Source organism: Silene latifolia, chromosome 11 (assembly GCF_048544455.1).
Source record: "Silene latifolia isolate original U9 population chromosome 11, ASM4854445v1, whole genome shotgun sequence".
NCBI lineage: Eukaryota > Viridiplantae > Streptophyta > Magnoliopsida > Caryophyllales > Caryophyllaceae > Silene > Silene latifolia.
This window is the reverse complement of record NC_133536.1, coordinates 27,621,021-27,641,582: the sequence shown is the minus strand read 5'-3', so window position 1 is coordinate 27,641,582 and position 20,562 is coordinate 27,621,021.

Below are 20,562 nucleotides of genomic sequence, written 5' to 3'. Positions count from 1 at the left end.
TAATAATAATAATAATAATAATAATAAATAAATAAATAAATAAAAAATATTAATAAAACCTTTTAAGTTTAAGATGTGCAAAATTGAAATGGGCTGAATTTTGTGGAGCTGAACTGAATAGGGTTGAGTTGAGCTGAACAAAATGGAGTGAGCCGAATCGAATCGAATAGAATGAGTGAATCGATTCGAATCGAATCGAATAGAGAGGCTGAATCAAGTGAGTGAAAATAAGCGTAAAGAAAAGGCCTAAAAGTCCACAACTTGTTATCCTACGCAATTCCTACCTAACACTAGTCCCAGTTATTAGGTTTACTATATATGAGGGAGTAGATAATTTTGGATCTCTTCCAGTCTATTTACCTGACGCCGCTCCTCTCTAGGTTTAGCAAAGACAATGCTACAACAAGATACATGGCGCTCCCTCCGCTCCTCTCTAGGTTTAGCCGTTTAGGCAAAAAAAAAAAAAAAAACCAAAGACAATGCTACAACAAGATAGATGGCGCTCTCTTCCTGACGATATTATCGCCAAGATTATTTCCCATCTCGACCTTGTTCATCGACTTGGATACTTATACACCATTACGATTTCCGCCACTACTTTCATAGTCGAATTTTTCCTCCCATGTCTTCCTCTCGATGTTACGTTCAATATTTCCGAATTTTGGAAAATTCTTGATAACCTCTTCACCTTATCACGACACCCTCTATCGACACCTTTAATATTTATCTCCACCCTGCCCTCTATGACGAACCTTGTGCAAGGCCTATCTTAAACTCATGGGCTCGTCGACTACGTGCTCGTAACATCCAACACTTCGCGATTGAAGACCGAGTTTGCCCGCCTACGCCTAGCGTTTTCCAAATTCAATCACTGGTATCACTTTACTTGTCATATACTAAGTTTGTTTCACAACATCCCGTTATTATTAATCTTCCAAACCTAAAAAGACTTCGTCTTGTTTCGGTTAATCACGAATTTTTGGGACGGCTATTAAGTAGTTGTCCGTCACTTGAAGACTTGTCCTTTTCCCTTAATGATAAGCCAACCGGTACAAATCCTTCGTCATCAATATCGAGTAAGACTTTGAAGCGATTGAGTATAACTCTAGATAAATCGCGCGTCAGTGGGGACATCGAGGTTATCATCGATGCTCCAACATTGGACGACTTGTACTTTAATGTTAATTCTCCCCTTCAATCAATGCGGATGATCGGTTTGATATCCAACCTCAAGTCTATTGGACTCATTGGTAGTTGTTGAGCTAAAGTTCTTGATGATGACAAGTTCCCAATCCTTTGTTCCTTCTCAATTATTGTTTTGGCAAAGAATTTGAATGTTGCAGGTGAGGAATACATCAAACAAGGTGGATGAAAGATGCTATTTCTATGTGTCTGTCTTTGTCTAGCAACTTTGTAAGAATATAGTTCTTAAGCCCAGTCGTCATGTTATGAACAGCCCAGAAGACTGTTCAGTTCTGAATGGTTTACAAAACAGGATGAACAACACGTGATTGATTTTTGGTAAAGAAAGAATTTCGAATAAAATATTCTTCTGATTATAAAAAGTTTGACTAAGATATTTTATAAGAATCTTCTGGTTGTTTTGAAAGAAAATATCTTTTGGAAATATTTTGAAGTTTTATCTTGAAAAATTAGGTCAAATTATTTTATAGAATATATTTTATTCCAAAAGATAACTTTTTATCTCTTTGCCAAAAATTGTAGAGTTTGTTACCAAATCACTTTCCTATAAATATTTTCAGTTGACCATGCACTTGCTTTACGGAAAATCAGAGAGCTTCACATAGTGCATCAACTTTGGTTTTGAAAATTATCTTTCACGTGTCTTTAATTTTGTCAAAACTAATTTGCAAAATAATTTTTCGTGTGTCTTGTGAACCATTCATGTGTGCTTAAGTTCTTATATTCATAAGACTAATTTTGTTCTCCATCGTTCCAATTGTTGAACCATATAAGGAGACAATTTGTGTTGTAATTTTCTCTTTTGTGAGAGAGTGTTTTTGGGGTACGGGGTTGTACTCGAGTCGCACGATCGGGGTTGATCGTGGGGGTTTTCTTTGTAATCGAGTTTGGTTATAAAGGAAATAATAATAAGAGAGAGGGTGGACGTAGACCTTTAGAGAGTAGGTCGAACCACGTTAAAAATCGTGTGTCTCTTGCTTTCTTTTATTTCGTTTGCCTTTGTTTTTATTTGATTTTCTTTTTGATTCACGTATTCACTCAAACGAACAATACAGCACAACTCTGTTTGTTTGAACAGTCACCGAGACTGTTCAATTAGCCTGTGTATTGTTTCAGAAGGAAATTCGTGAACGACCTAGTGCTTTAAATTTCGCTTTATTTTTAAAAGGGTACTTAATTCACCCCCTCCCCCTCTTAAGTACCGGATCGATAAACTCAACAATTGGTATCAGAGCCTCGTGCTCTTGATTGCCTTACAGCAAAGAGTTTGATCCTTTTTGAGTTTATCTTTTTGTACTTTATTTTATCATGAACTCCAAATCTGTCAAATGTCCTGTCTTTGATGGCACGGACTATGGCTGGTGGAAAAATTGTATGATGCATTTCATACAAGGAACAGATTATGAATGTTGGGTAATCATCGAAAATGGTCCCCTGGCTATCACCACCACCAATGCCAATGGTGTGTCTAGTGTAAAAGCGCCCAAGGACTACACATCCGATGATTACAAAAAGGCGGAGAAGAATGCTAGGGCTATATCACTCCCGCAATCCGGAATTGGTGAATCGAAACGGTCAATTGCAGGATGTAAAACGGCTAAACAAATTTGGGATAGTTTATCACTAGCCTATGAGGGGACCGTGCAAGTAAAGAAACAACGTATTGATCTCTTAATGCAACAATATGAAAACTTTAGAATGCACGAGGATGAACCCATAAAAAGCATGTCTTCACGTTTTTCAAGTATAACTAACGAACTTTCAAATCTTGGTAGACAATTTGAAACTGAGGACATTGTCCGTAAAATTTTAAGAAGTCTTACCAGGAAATGGCGACATAAAGTCACGGCCATTGAAGAGTGTAGAGATTTAGCCACTCTTACCTATGAAGCTTTAATGGGATCTCTTATGGCACACGAAATAACACTTGACAATGATGATGCCGAAGAGAAACCCAAAGCTAAGGGTCTGGCCTTGAATGCCATCTCAAGTGATAATGAAAGTGATCTTGAGGGGGAAGTTGCCTCGCTATCTAAACGAATTGCTAAAATAATTAGAAAGCAAAATCAAGGAAAGTTCGAAAGTTATAAGTTGAAAAAATCTGTTTCTTCGTCTTCTTCACCACGACCAAAGTCTAAAATGGGCTGTTTTGGATGTGGTGATCAAGATCATCAAGTTCGAAATTGTCCCAAATGGAAAGAGGAGAGTTCTAAGGATAGACGTGAAAAATCTAAGCAAGAGTTCAAACGTGCAATGGTTGCTGCAGTTTGGGGTGAGTCTGATTCAGAAGACGATGAACCCATCAAAGAATCAGAAGAAAAGCTCTGTCTCAGATCTACTTACAAACCAAGGACACAACGTAAGAAGTATGTTGACTCCTTCAAGTGCCTCATGGCTAATTCTGAAGCATCGGATATCGAATCTGATGACGAGGTAAGTCTCTCAAATCTTAAAGTTCAAATTAGGTCTTTATCTAAAAACAAAATTTTGAGATTACTTGATGAGACCTTGGACACTAGTTATGAACAAAAAAGGCATCTTGATGCAATGCAATCTGAAATAGAAAGTATAGCGGAGGAGAATTTTCAGTTAAAACATGATCTGAAGGACATAACTAAACGAACAGTCGACCAGACTGTTCATTCTGAACTTACTGCCAATAACGAGTCTCTTGTTAATAAGATTCATGATTTAACTAAGGAACTTGACGAGATTAAAAGAGTACATGTTACTAGTTCAACCACTTATTCTGAAATTCGTTCCAAATTTGATAGACTCAATGTTGATTATGACGCTCTCCTTGATAAGAATAAGAAATTACTTGTGAAAGTTAGAAATTTGGAGACCGATTTGAGTAATGCCCGAAATGTGGTTGCTAAATGGGAAGGTAGTGGTACTGTGCTAAACTTTCTGGTTAATCAATCTCAGAACACTAATAAACTTGGATTAGGTTATGACTCTCATTCTGACTTCAAACAAAATAGTTCACCACACCGCATCTTGTTTGGGTCCTGCAACGTAAAGTAAACACACCACCGGACTGTTCAAAACAGAACGACTCTAGTACTGCTGGGTTTAATAGACCTAAACCCAACGAAAGAGAATTTCGCAAGCGTAAGTATGTGGGTCTACCTAAGTACATCATATGCAAATTTTGTGGTAAAACGGGACACGTATTTAATGCTTGTAAGAAGCGGTTAGGTCACTTGGAACAAAATTTTAAGATTGTCAAGAAAATGTGGATTCGAAAAGACTTATTAGCACAAGTGACTAACCAAAAGGGACCCAAATTAATTTGGGTGCCCAAGTCCAAAGTGTAGTTCGTTTTGCAGGCTAAAGTGAGAGGGAGCAACATGCTTTGACCATAATAACTTTCGTTGCTCAAGGTGCATATGGGACGATATTTTTTTGCCTCTCACATAGAGCCTACAAAGTGGAGGTGTGAAACATGAATTGGTAAAGTGTTTCAAGTTTATTCACACTTCAAGTAAGGATGGTAAGAACTTCTCAACTATTAATCTTGTGTTATAAAAATATCATGGGAAGTATAAAAGGGTAGTTGGTATGTATATTCTTAAACTCTTGGCTTACTACCTATTATGTTGTATTCTTCATCTTGGTTATAAAGATATATCTAACATCATTAAGCATATGTGCAGATGAAGAAGAAGAAGATGAGTAAAACCAGAACGAAGCCTGTCAGACAGTCCACTGAACTGTTCAGATAACATCGTTCTCAAGAAATTGGAAATAGAACAGACTTCTGGATTGTTTCTATCATGAAATAGCCTCAATTATGGGCAGAAGCCGTGGACACTTTTATATTCATTATCGTGCTTCTATTAGAGCTATCCTTAAGAAAATGCTTTTGAGCTTCTTTGTGGGTTAAAGCCAAACATATCACATTTCCGCTGCTTTGAATCAAAATGTTTCGTTCACAATAATGGCTAAAATAATTTGAGAAAATTTGATCTAAGAAGCGATGAGGCGGTTTTTATAGGATGTTCAAAAGAAAGCAAGGATTATAAAGTTTACAATAAGAGAACCATGTGCTTCAAGAGAGTGTGCATATAATATTTGATGAAACTAATGTTCTTAATGTTTAATTACAGGATGATGATGATTTCGAGATTGGATCTGTAGATGATGATCCCCTTGATTTAGAAGAAGAGCCTTCGTCATCATTAGAAGGAACATGCGCTGAAGAGCCCACAAATTCAGGAGGAAATGAACAGAACAGAGAACTGTTTAATAAAAAGGAAACTACGAGCACAGCTAATCATGAACAGACAGACGGTTTAATGCAAATACAAACCATACAACCAGTGGCTCAGGCGAATCAGGAACCACAAACAGGGAAGCGAGGTAATCAAACAGACACCGATCTTGTTCAATCTACGCCTGAACTAGAGATATTTGTTCCTCGACGTATGAAGCATCAAAGCTCGCATCCTTTGGATAACATCTTGACCAATATCAATCAGAAGAGCTCAACCATAGCCACCAAAGGAAGTGAATGCATCTACTCATTGTGGTTCTCAAATCCTATGGGTAAGACAACAATTACGGGATTGAGGTATGATTATTAAGTGTGTGTTTTTTTCATATGATAACACGAGTGCTTTTATTTTGTCAAATATCCCGTTCATCACTTTTTTCGTGATCATATAGAAAAAGGGAACATATGCTTAAAATTTATTAAAACTGAAGATCAGTTGTTCGATATTTTTACTAAACCATTGGCTAAGGAACAATTTGAGAAAATCCGATTAGAATTAGGTCTATTGAATAGTGGCTCATAGTCTATTTTGTCCTAAAATTAATTCCTCGATGATTGACTAGAATGGAGTAGTTGTGATATTGAGTTGGTAAATTCTCCTTTTCGTTATTGAGCTTGGTTGTAGTCTACTTACTCTAGTCGTTCATTTCTTTCAAATAGACTAGTAATAAGTTGACATGTCTTTTGAGTTGTTACTATGATTACATATTCATGTGCAAATTTGGCAAAATAAATATAACCATCTCCTTGTTAGCCTTACTCATATCTCCATATCCACCGACCTTCATACCTATATTAAGCCTCCCTCTTCCTTTCCCAATTACCAACCCAAATTAAACACTCCTCCAAACCCTAACCCTCTTTGCTCACCATAAAACTCAAACACTCCCAAAACCAAAAACCACCACCAAATCCAACACTATGACACCTTACCAAATACAACCAAACTCATAAGCTCAACCCAAAAATCCATTTCCTTTACCCACACCCATCACCTAGCCAACCACCATCTCTACCCCATATGCAACCATTCCCGAGCAAGCGGCTACTTAAATCGAGGGGTCCTACAATCGTGACACACATTCTGATGCCTCTACTATTTGCTTGTCAAAGTCATAAAGGGATTGTGAATCTTGTGATTGAGAAACTTGTGGTTGACGAGAAGAAAAAAAAACGAAAGCTTCGAGAAAAAAAAAAAAAAAAACGAAAGCTTCGAAAAAAAAAAAAAAAAAAAAAAAAAAAAAAAAAAAGATTCAAAAAAAAAAAAAAAAAAAAAAAAAAAAAAAAAAAAAAAAAAAAAAAAAAAAAAAAAAAAAAAAAAAAAAAAAAAAAAAAAAAGAGGGAAGTTAAAAGGGTGGGCTTGAAGCTTGTGAATGGCCTTGACCCAAATGCTTGTATCATCCATTCGTTCCCGGATCCTTGACGATACTTATCAATTTGTGTTCAATTGCATTCGTCGTACCATTACTCCTCGGGTGTATTCTAAGGGAAATTGCTCTATTTACGTTGCATATTCGAGTTATTGATTGACTTGCGTGGACAAGGTTATGATGCATCTCATGGGACTATTAACTTTGTTTGTTCTCGGTTGGTTCTCTCGGAGGAAGTGGCTTGTGGTCTCGGGATGGCTGTGAAAGAAATGGTGGCTATCAACAACAAACTTGCCCAACTTACCTTCATTCACATATCCTAGCCTGTTTACCTTAACCTTATCCTTACCTTGCCTTGCCCCTTTTTATTTTGCCTACATCATTTTGTTGAATATGTTTTCTGTCGGTACTCTCATAGATTGTCTTGTACTTATTATGATGATGTTTATCTGACTGTGTCCGGTAGCTACTTCTTTGTCTCTTTAACAGTGGATGGATGCATTGACTCTTGTTGACCTTCATTCTCCTTTTGATGATGTCAAGAGGGGGAAAGATCGGCGGACTTATAGTTCTTAGAAGCTACTTGGATTTAGACCTTTGACTATGGTGTTTTCCTTTTTGCGTTTTAAAGCGTGGTTTAATTTATATACTGATCTTAATGTTTCCTCTTTCTATTTGTGCTTATATGAAATAGTATTCTTTTGTTGAGGGGGAAATATTTTGTTGAGGGGGAAATATTTTTCTAAGGAACTTGCCATCATCAAAGGGGGAATTTGTTGAGCTAAAGTTCTTGATGATGACAAGTTCCCAATCCTTTGTTCCTTCTCAATTATTGTTTTGGCAAAGAATTTGAATGTTGCAGGTGAGGAATACATCAAACAAGGTGGATGAAAGATGCTATTTCTATGTGTCTGTCTTTGTCTAGCAACTTTGTAAGAATATAGTTCTTAAGCCCAGTCGTCATGTTATGAACAGCCCAGAAGACTGTTCAGTTCTGAATGGTTTACAAAACAGGATGAACAACACGTGATTGATTTTTGGTAAAGAAAGAATTTCGAATAAAATATTCTTCTGATTATAAAAAGTTTGACTAAGATATTTTATAAGAATCTTCTGGTTGTTTTGAAAGAAAATATCTTTTGGAAATATTTTGAAGTTTTATCTTGAAAAATTAGGTCAAATTATTTTATAGAATATATTTTATTCCAAAAGATAACTTTTTATCTCTTTGCCAAAAATTGTAGAGTTTGTTACCAAATCACTTTCCTATAAATATTTTCAGTTGACCATGCACTTGCTTTACGGAAAATCAGAGAGCTTCACATAGTGCATCAACTTTGGTTTTGAAAATTATCTTTCACGTGTCTTTAATTTTGTCAAAACTAATTTGCAAAATAATTTTTCGTGTGTCTTGTGAACCATTCATGTGTGCTTAAGTTCTTATATTCATAAGACTAATTTTGTTCTCCATCGTTCCAATTGTTGAACCATATAAGGAGACAATTTGTGTTGTGATTTTCTCTTTTGTGAGAGAGTGTTTTTGGGGTACGGGGTTGTACTCGAGTCGCACGATCGGGGTTGATCGTGGGGGTTTTCTTTGTAATCGAGTTTGGTTATAAAGGAAATAATAATAAGAGAGAGGGTGGACGTAGACCTTTAGAGAGTAGGTCGAACCACGTTAAAAATTGTGTGTCTCTTGCTTTCTTTTATTTCGTTTGCCTTTGTTTTTATTTGATTTTCTTTTTGATTCACGTATTCACTCAAACGAACAATACAGCACAACTCTGTTTGTTTGAACAGTCACCGAGACTGTTCAATTAGCCTGTGTATTGTTTCAGAAGGAAATTCGTGAACGACCTAGTGCTTTAAATTTCGCTTTATTTTTAAAAGGGTACTTAATTCACCCCCTCCCCCTCTTAAGTACCGGATCGATAAACTCAACAGTAGTGTATCAATGACGATGATCTACAATAGTCCAAGCAAGACGATCTTCCCTTTTATGACAAAACTTACATTAAGTGTGAGTTCCTCTGAAGTATTTGAACAGCATATGCTGCCCTATTATTTTCCCAATTTAGAGCTTCTTGTGTTATCATTAATCGGTTCTCGTGATAACATTTGGGATAAAAAGGGTAGATTTGTGCTAGTTGAATATGTGAAGCACTTAGAGTTGCCAATATGTGACGTTCGACTTGACAAACGAACTTGAATTTTTTGACAAGGTTGTTAACAAGTGCCCCGATTTTGGAGAAGCTCTTCATCAGTGGATTTGGAACTCTTTCTAAAGATGATTTTTTGGATAAAGATCAATTTTACGAAAATTTACTTCACCGTGCAGAGGATACTTCATGTTGTGAAATCGAATTCTGTTACGATTTATTCAGTTACTAATTTGTGACGACGATGATGCATAGAATAGGATATTGGCTCTCCAAGTTCTGTTCATGGTGGTCCTAATTATTCGATAGCATAGTATAGTAAGTTCCCAATTTTGGTTTCGTATAATTATTGACTTGTTATCACATTTGTTTACCCAAATACAGATTGTTATTTAAGACGGTTTTAAGTTCTTCATCCTCCATTAAGTACTATCTTCGTTCCAAAAGGCGAGACAAAACTCTCAATATAATCCTCCACATCCCATAGATGACCGTCCTAATGTCCACCCAAATTAGTATTCCTTATGTTACATTCGAGACCTTCTTTACCTTGATCAACCACCTTGAGCTTCTTCATATGGTGTACCAAGCACTTCCCATTCTTGGAGAAGTGAATGTAATCGACATAGCCGATATTAACAAAGAACAATTTCTCCCAGGAATTCCAATCGTTGCAATCTTTCAACATCCAAACATCAAAACAAGTATTGTCTACGTAGCGACACAATGACAAAAAAGCCTTTTATCCCAAACAAAGGCAAGTTGGCGTCACTATCTTCAAGCAACCAGCTCATCCATGGGTTTACTATTAACTGTTCATTATCTAAACTAAATCCAACAATGCGATTTTCGTGATTTCTTTGATCGCGAAATCTAATAGGCTAGTGTACAGTGTTATCAATAAACGCACCCTTATAGATTCCTATTGTTGACACGCGACAATTGTTATCTATAGCACAAGTTATTCTTCGCCATTTCCCAGTGATCGAAGAATATACGTATAAATGACTATTGAAATCATTAGTATAACTTGTAAAAACAACAACAATCTTGTAGCTATCATGGATGATCCATGACCGAACCCATAAGATGCATGCCCTGAACATATAGGGTTTTGTTCCATCATCAAATGTTTAAAGGTAATAATCTTCGAGAGGATGACAAACGAAAATCTTATATAAGTCGGTCTCAGTTATAATTGCGTTAGCCCACAGATTTACTGATGCATATAAACCGTCTCAGCAAGGTGACCATGTAAGAAAGCATTCTTAACATCAAGTTGATGAATTGGCCAGTTTTTAGAGACCGCCGCGAGACTAAGGACAGTCCGAATTGTCGCGGGTTTGACCACAGGACTGAAAGTTTCATCACAATCGACTCCCACCTGTTGAGACCTGCCATTAACAACAAGGCGAGCTTTGTATCGCTCTAAATCACCATTAGCATTGAATTTATGTTTAAATAGCCAAAGACAACGTGTTATATTGACATTAGGAGGTCGGGGCACAAGAACCCAAGTCTTATTCTGAATGAGCGCGTCATATTCATCCTTCATGGCATGATTCCAGTGAGGGTCATGAAGGGCAGCTATGGGGCTCTTAGGTACGGGGGAGAGGTTGGTCGTGGTACACAAGTCAAAGACGGGTTTGGGCTTAAAAATATGCCATGTTTAGCACGTGTTGTCATTTGAGGGGAAGGTTGATTTGGAGGTGAAGAGGGGGGTGTGTCTGGTGACGTGGGGGGTGTGTCGGGTGGAGGATTCGAGTTGGGAGGAGGGGTCCTGTGGAGGGGGGACACGGGGGTGTGTCAGGTGTAATCACCTCGGGTTGGGCATGCTGGGAGTGGATGACATGGTGGGTGACATATGGTGACGGGTCATTACCGAGGAAGTGGTAGGAGGAGGTCGGTATGGGTTTGTTTGTGGCAAAGGGAAATACCGATTCATCAAATGTCACATGTCGGGCTATAAGGATCTTCTTAGTAGCCAAGTCCAAGCATTTGTAACCGCGATGATTAGACGGATAGCCGAGAAAGACACAAGGTGTAGCACGGGGAGCTAGTTTGTGGATAGAAGTAGAGGGGGTGTGTAGGTAGCAAAGGCAACCAAAAGTCCGGAGGTGAGTGTATGTTGGGACACGATAATAGAGACTAGAGGTGGGGGACTCGAAATCATTGGCCTTGCTAGGTAGAATATTATGAATATAGGTAGTCATGGCAAGGGCATGGTGCCACATATCGGGGGGCATGTGGGCGTGAATTAGAAGGGTGCGCATGGTGTTATTTATGGTCCGAATTTTACGCTCCGCCTTACCATTTTGTGGGGAAGTGTGGGGGCATGAAAAACAAAATATCATGCCATGTGAGCTGAAAAAATTTTTAAAAGAAGAATTGTCGAATTCACGGCAATTGTCAGCATTGAAGCGTTTTAATAGGCAAATTGAATTGGGTTTTTATCATTCTGTAAAGTTGATAAAAATTTGGGAAACTTGAGATTTATTTGCAAGAGGAAAAGTCCATAAAAAATTCGTGTAATCGTCAAGAAATAAAATGTAGTAGCGATAGTTCATTGTACTTAATATAGGCGATGTCCATAGGTCTGTATGCAAGATATCAAAAGGAGTATGAGTATTAGATAAGGAATTTGAGAAAGGCAATTTTACGTGTTTTCCTAGTTGACATGAATTGCAAACAGATAAAGTTTTTAAAGGACGACATGGGATCGTCTTATTAGTACAAAGTGAATTAAAAATTGCGGAGCCTGGATGTCCAAGGCGTCCGTGCCATGTAGCACTCGGACGAGGAGAGGAGAGGATATAGGTCACCCGTGCTATGCCTTCTCATAATCGGCGTCCCCGTCTTGAGATCCTTCAAGGTAAAACCAAATGGGTCAAATTCGACAGAAACATGATTATCAGTGGTAAATTACGGACCGACACCAAATTTTTAATTATGTTTGGGTCCTGTAAAACATTGTTTAGGACGAGGGATTGGTGAGGGTGGGGAAGTTTCATAGCACCACAACCGACTATAGGAATCATATTACCATTACCGACTACAATATGACGATTACTACTCAAAAAAGAATAAGAAGAGAGGTTACCATTGGTGGATGTCATGTGCGACGACGCACCTGTGTCCATATAATAGTTATCGTCTGGCTGTTGGAGAGTAAGAGTTTGCATAGCAGCAGCGATATCGGTGGGAACGAAAGCTTCTGATGTCACGTTCACGGGACTTGTCTGAGCAACAAAAGCCTGACCAGGCCTGGGGCCGAGAATCCCTGGAGAACGGGAGGCGTTATTGGGAGGAGCCCAGCCAGCCGTGGGGTAGGGACAAGAAGGCACAGGCCAGCCTTGTTGCGGTGGCTGCTGCCAGGGAGACAATGGTACTCACGTCCAAGTACCAGACTGCTGCTGCTGACCTGTACGAGATTTTGAACCAAAATTTCTAGAATTTTGGGAGTGATTACCTCCATTCTTACCACGGTAATGTCCTTTATTGTGACGGTTGCCATTCTTTCCCTTGTAATTATTGGAATGAGAGGCACTGCCCTTGGAATTGCTGTTGTTAGGGCGCGGGGACTGATCAGCCGAGGTAGAGGACTGGGACAGCAGAGCAGTGTCGGGGTTAGAAGGCAATACCTTGGCACGGCGAGTACTCTCCTCGAGGGCAAGCATTGATCAGGCCTTGTAAAATGATGGGAGGGGATCAGTTTGTTGGATGATAGTGGCAATCCCTTCATAACCATCGGACACATGAGTAACCAATTGAAGAACAAGCCGTGTCTGAGACACGGGGGAACCAACGTTCAAGAGTTGGTCTGCAATCATCTTGAGAGCTTGACAATACGATGATACATTCGGATAATTATCCATATGAATGTTGGTAAACTGTTGTTCCAACATGACAGCCCGAGAATTCTTGTTATCGTTGAAAATATCCTTCAAACGATCCCAAGCTCCCTGAGCCGTGGCACCTGGTTCCAAAATTGTGTGAAGAAGATCGAGAGATATTGTGCTATAAATCCATTGTTTGACTATAGCATCGAGACGGTTTCATTGAGCGTCTTTGGCAATCACGGCATCCTTGGGAGGTGAGATGTGATCAATGACATCGAAAGCGCTTGCAGTGTTGAGAAATAGTTCTGCCCATGACGCGTAATGGACGATTTCAGTTTTGAGAGTAATTTGAACATAATTTTTAATATTTGAAACGGAATATGCGAGGTGGAACGAGGCTTTGGTGGTTGTGTCATTTGTCATGATGTGCAGGGAGGGATTAAAGATGAAGAAGACGAGTTAGAGCAGCGGAAGAGAAGAAGAGGATATTAGGAAAGGATAAGTATCAGGCTGATACCATGAAAGTAATATGTTTTCCCTGATTTCATTAATCATGTACATCATCCTTATATAGGATAGTTAGGTTTACAATTAGCAAGATGCTAGCCTATAATTATGCGTAGTCAATGTGGTTAGCAACTATACAGGAGAGATATTAGGTAACTAAATATTGACCAAATATACAAAGAATATTATGATAGTCTAATAGATTTTGCTCGAGTTCAGACCGGGTCAGACTTGCCAGCTCCCCCGCCCCACCCAATGACATCCCTAGACATGGAGTCATGGATTTTGTGTGCGTAGAAAATCGGTTACAGTTTTGCATTTGCGTTAGAGTTATTAAGGAAATATGGTAAACAATTAGACATGATTATAATATATTTATTTTATTATATAATTTATTTACATAAACAACATAATACAGAAACCCTAGATCAACCTAATTACCCATATTACCTTGACAGCAATTAATAACTAGGATATTTATTTAGATAATTATTTTAAGCATATATGATAATCGATGATAAATTACATCATTTAATTCGAAGTTCTTAACTATGCTCAAAAGTAACACTTACGGATGTTCTAACCACTTGGCCACTGCAGCTCCCGAAGGGGGTGGCTTACATGGTCCATGTGGTGGTGCGGGAATGCATGGGCCCGGGGGGTTTCAACCCCTCGTCATCAAAAAAAAAAAAAAAAAAAAAAAAACAAAGAACACAAAAACCTACTAGGTAATTAATAACTAGGATACTCCCGCAGTATAATGCGCTTATTTGACAAATTAAAAAAGAAAAAGAAAAATAGGAGACTAGTCAGAATCAAAATTTGCTGGATAAATAAGAGAATGATATACTCCTAAGAATTCGATTTCACAGAACGATGAACGCCTTGGACAATCCAATAAAGATCGATGAAATCGAGCTGCTTCTGCTAAGTGATAATTATCATAAGTACACGTAAAGCTAGCACTTAGGACGAGCTTCTCCAAACACGATGCACTCCTCAGGAAATATTTCGTCAGCTTCAAAAATTCCTCGTCGAATCGAACCCTGGTCATATTCAACTCTAACCGCTTCAAATGCTCATATAATGTAGTTTTGGCATCCGGAATTACACCCACATCATTGTCACAATTTAAAAATTTTAACACAAGAACCTCCAATTTAGGACAAGGTAGCAATAAAGGTGAAGTTTCCATTCGTTCGAATCGACCCAAAGTCCAAGTAAGATGAGTCACATTAGGGAAGATAGTCTTAATATTAGGATTATTGTAAGGCATCATCATATTATTAGCGATATCGAATACAAGCGAGTTGACATGTGAAATCGAATCGATGAACTGCCTTATTATTTGATTATATGACAAAGCTAACCGAGGAGCGGTAAAATTGAAATGCTCTAGGTTTGGGGTATCAACGTGAAGATTAAGACGAGTAAAGTCCTCGAAACCATAGAATCCATGTAATGTAATACTTAATCGGGTTAAATTCGTACCCACGATGGTTAGAGACCCGTCTGCAAAAGGTTTAGGGCATCCAGATTCTTTAATAAGTGTGAAGGACAAGTCCTCAAGTGATGGGCTAGACCTCATAAACTTTTCAATGCATTTAACGTCGTCGTTGAAGAAAATCGAACTAAGTTTCTTCAAATTTGGAAGATTAATTGAATCAGGAAAACTCCATGCAAATCCACCAGTACTTAAATCCAAGTCAAGTGATACCAACGATTTGATTTGGAAAACGCTTGGTGCGTGCACTTGACGACCACCATTGTGATAGTGACGACTATTCGATGTACTCTTGAAGTGCTCGACATTACAACAACGTAGTCGACGAGCCCATGCGTCTATAGCGCGGTCTAAACTAAGATGTGTACACGAGTCACGGTGAAGATGTAGACTGACGGTCTTGAGTAAGGGTGTGGTGAATACGGTAAAGATGTTATCAAGAATGGGAATTATTTCGCGTACATTCTTCACTGTATTCGATTGTGTGATGTTGAAAGTAGTGTCGGAAATCGTAATGACTAAGTTTTGAGGAAGATCGAGGCGAGAGAAGATGTTGGAGATTATGTCGTCTGGAAGGGAGCTCCATCTTTTGCGTTCTGCGCTTAGTTAGCTGCTAGGGTTTTGATCCATTATCGAATGTTTTAAGGTAAACCTTCGAGATGAATGACAACCGGAAATCTTATATATATATATATAAATATATTAGAGAGGATTTATTATTATAGATATTTTAGTAAAATATGGTAGGAGTATTTTATTATGAGATATCATAATATCTCCGTAATATTTTAGGAATATTACGAGTCATTGTACTATTTTTCTTTTTTTTTTTTTTGGTGCTAAAGAGTGGCAATTCAAGCCCCATAACATTACGAAAACTAAATAGCAACTAAACTAAATTCAAGTGCTCCAATTTCGGGGCAGCGACAGTGATAGCATCAATTCTCCAAGAATTCTTAAACTCTATTACAATGAAACAAGGGAACGCCATTAGATGTAAACTTGAAGTGTCGGATGTCAATATCAAGTAGTTTGCGAGCCATGAGTTGAAAATGGATGACAAATGAGGTTCGAGATGGAAGCTAAGCAATTGGAAGATAAACATGGAAGGTCTACTCGTTTGTTTTCCCCCCTAACCCTTTCATTCGCGAGGTGCTTGCCATTAGGAAAGGATTACGTCGTGCTAGTCTTTTTGGAAATCATGTCTTGATTGCTTCGGATTGTATTAATGCCGTAAATAATATTGTGAAACTAGACGTTTCTTGTGGCCCATTTACTAACATCATTCTTGAGTGTAGGAAACTATTAGAGAACTCCCTTAATTTGAAGATCGTCTTTGAGAAGAGATCAACAAATCATGTAGCGGATGCTCCCCTTTTTGTAATTGAGACTCGTACAATAGACTTTGTAATGGCTAATACGCCTGTTCCCCCGATCCAACCCCCTTGATGTAACCGAACTTTATGGGTTTAATTTAAGTTCATTCGTTCCAAAAAAAAAAAAAAAAAGAATATGAAGAGAGCAATATTTAAGAACAAATTCGTTTATTGAACGCAAGAGAGTAAACTTTTTTCTTATGATTGAATACAAATTCACACGACTAAAACCAAACAGAAAATTTATTTCATGCCAAATGAGAAAAAGAACATAACAAAGAATCAGTCTAGCTTATAACTTCCTAGAAGTTCGATTTGACAACATGAAGTACTCTCTACACACTCAAATAAAGTTTGAAAAAATTGAGATTTTGCCGAGTTAAAATAAGAAAAAAGGTAATGTGAACTAAGAACAAGCTTCTCCAAAACCTTGGCACTTCTTAGCAACCATATCACGAGATTCGCCATTTGTTTGCTAAATTGATAGTCGTTCATATACACCTCCAAGCGCTTCACTGGTTCAACAAGCACAAATTTGACATCTTCATTCAAAATCATCTCCATGGGGTTATAAATAATAAAATGTAGCTTAAGAACCTTCAGATTGGGACAACACAGCAATTGTTCATCAAATATTTTTAGATATATTTTAGAAGGCAAAGATAACGTAAGATGACTCAAATTTGGGAAGACGGTCTTCTTAGGACTATTGTAAATCTTCAGCTGATCCGGTTGGGCACGTAGTGCAAGCGACTTGACATTCAAAATCGAATCCAACATCTGCATTGATAATATGGAACCAGCAACATATCTATAATGCTCTAATATTGGAGCATCTAGAATAACATTAAGGGTCCGTTTGGATTGAAGGAATTGGAGAGAAGGGGAGGGGAGGGAAAGGGAGGGATTTAATTTCCTTTGTTTGGATAAAAAATATGGGAGAAAGGAAATGGAAGGGGAGAGAAATGAGAGGACTTATTTTCCCCCCTATAGAACAAATTATAATCTTTCCAAGGGTGGCAAGATTTGGAAAGAAAACATTATTTGGACTCTAATTATACCACCACCATCCTTCAATCCTCCATCCATTCTTCATCTCCCTCCTTCCTCCCCTTCCATTTCCCTTCATAATTTTTGTTATCCAAACACCCACATTCCATTTGCCCTCCCCTTCTCTCCCCTCCCTTCACCTCCCCTCACTCCCCCTCCCCTCCCTTTCCCTCCTAAAATTGTATCCAAACGGACCCTAAGGATAGACGACGACACATAATAATAATAATGTAGATTTATGTATAATCGCTTTAATTTCTTGCTTGTGATTGATATTGAATTTTTCTGAGGATCGTGATTAAGGATCAAGGATAGGTCTTCAAGTGACGGGGAAAGACTTATTAACTTTTCCATAAGTCCATAATTCGATGAAATTAGATGGAGTTTCTTGAGGTTCGGAAGAAGAACCATGGAAAGTTGATCACTCCAAGCAATCTCCTCAAAATAGAAATACAATGTAAGTGATAAGTGATAACAACGAATTCATTCGGAAAATACTTGGTGGCAACACGGGTTTCATATATCGACAACCACTGAACTTTTTGATCGTGAATTGTCGGATGTTACAAGCACGCAGTCTTTTAGCCCATGTATCGATGATAGGCCAGCAAAGAGGCTGTTTATAGAAGCTATAGTGAAGATTAAGATAGAAAGTATCGAGTACGGGTGTGGTGAATAAATTGAAGAGGTTATCGAAGATGGTCCCAGTAACGAGACTCATTAACATTGTATGCAGTATTTTTGTATAGCTGTTTGATGCTAAAAATAGTGGTTGAAATGGTAATGACGAACTCTTTAGGAAAGTTAAGGTGGGAGATAATTTTAAAGACGATGTCGTCCGGAAGGGAGCTCCATCTATGGTTTTGTTCCATTGTTAATCTTCTACGCTTTTATTTGTAGATTTAGAAGTAATAACGGCCAAGGCTTCTAGTAGGTTTATCATAAGAAGTATCTACCTAGTATAAAAGCCAGGTTCTTCTTTGGCTTTCTATTGGTCCCTAAAATTTAGGGAGTAAAAAACATTTTATTTAATTAGGTACCCACGTTTTTTCTCACCCAATTAATTACTCTCTTTCCTCTTTTCAATATTGATTTTCCCCTTATTATTACTTCATTAATATGAGCATTATATTATATGATATCATGATATCATATGATGATATCACATGATAGGATGATATAATCTTTCTATAAAATACGGGTGCCAAATTCCAGGATCGTTAATTAAAAATTAATTAACCCCTCTACTGGTTTCGTTTCATTCATGAACACGCTTATAAATATTATGATCTGAATTTACTAAAATTATAAATTTCGAAACATACAAAAATTACAGTCCACAAATTAAAAATTATGAATATAATCCTCGGAATTACAAATTACAGTACAAATACATGAATCCGAAAATAATCTCTGGAATTAAAAATTACAAAACTATGAAAAAAATAAAATGCTTAGATTTTCACAAAAATTTAAAACAATAATAATAATAATAATAATGACATATCTACTTTGCAAGTAAAAAAAAATGATAATAATAATAATAATAATAATAATAATAATAATAATAATAATAAGAATTAGAATTAGAATCAATTTCTTTTAAAAAAAATTGACGCATGATGACCGGCTTAGATTTTCATAATAAAATAAAATTAATATTATTAAAAAAACAAAAAAATGATAGATCTACTTCGCATGTAAAAATGATAAGGGTTAATATTGATAACAATAGTTTTTCTCATTGTTAAAGGAGGAGGTAGTACGAGGTTTATCACTAGAAAAATCAAAACCGGAGGTAGAAATAATGGTGGTGGTGGATTCCCTGTGACGTGTCGACTAAATCGACGGCTAAAACACTGACACACGGCGATACCGTGATGAGTAATATGAATGGAGACGGTGATGAGAGTAGTGAGTTTACTCGAATGAAAGCCCAGGTTTAGGAGCGATGAGTGAGAGTAAATCAGATTTGAGGGAGGGTTATAGAGATGAGTAAAGGGTGATTTATTTTTTTAACATATAAAGTGGAGGAGGAATGAGAGTGGGAGACTGAGAGGTGCGGAAGTGATGCAAAAATTAAGTAATAGGGTTTGTTTTGTGGGTGGGCTGGTGAGATGGGTTTTATTTGGGTTTTTAGTTTGTTGTTGAATCATTGTTTATTGGGTTGTTTTATACTGTAGAATATTATATTAGGAATATTAGGAAAATATATTATGGTTAAGATAATATATTTGTTAGGATATTATTCATGTGGAATATACTTGGATTGTTCCCCAAGGCATTCTGCTATATATTGTAATCGTCTCAGTCAATAATGATCATCTCATTCAATTATACTCTTATTATTAACATGGTATCAGACTAAAATCGATCCCCACAAAACTTCCGCTTTGCTACAAAATAGTGCGTAAACCACCGGCCGGAGATGGCGGTCTTATACCATCTCCGGCAGGTATACAATCCGTAGGCTAAAAGTACTTTGACCTTTCTTTATAGTAGTCGTGTTAAATTAGGAAATAAATAAAGAGGTTTTGGTCTCATGGGTCCCACCAACTACACTCATCCCACCAAATTCCCATACCCCGTAACCTCTTCATCTGCCCCACCAATCAACCCTTCAATGTAACCAAACCATCTCCAGCCGCTCCTACCGCCAAACCACTAAACCACCGCTTGACCTCCGCCCAACCTACCACCATCCTGACCAAACCCACCTGCCACACCATAACCTAAATACAAATAAACCAAACGCCGCCAACCGTCCGCACAACCAGGCCGCCATCGCACAACCACCACCCATAACCAGTCGCTTCCGACTCAAATCCCAGCCCAAAACCCCATCCCTAGTTTATAATATTAGGAATAATAATAAATTTCTCTATCCTCCTATGTGCTTCAAGTTTGTGTGCCTCCGTCGATGATGCCGTTGCCTCCGTCCATGCCGATGCCGCCGTTAGCTCCGCCGCAGTTGCCTATTGTTGCTACGGCGACCTTCTCTGCCATGTTGCTTCGGCAACAGCCACCGTTCTAAACCTCCGTCATGTCCCGTTATTGCCTTCTCCTTGTCCGTTTCAGGTTCGCCCCAGCAATCACCCCTGCCTAACGGGCCGGGTGGTCTGACTCCGCCGGTTTCGACCCGCATAGCCAACCACTACCGCGACAGGATCGAAGTGCCTCTTGGATATGTGCTTTTGTTTATGGTTTAGGTTTTTATTTTATTTTGTACGGTTGATCAATTTGCTTCGGCCCTCACCGTACCGGTGTTTCACGAG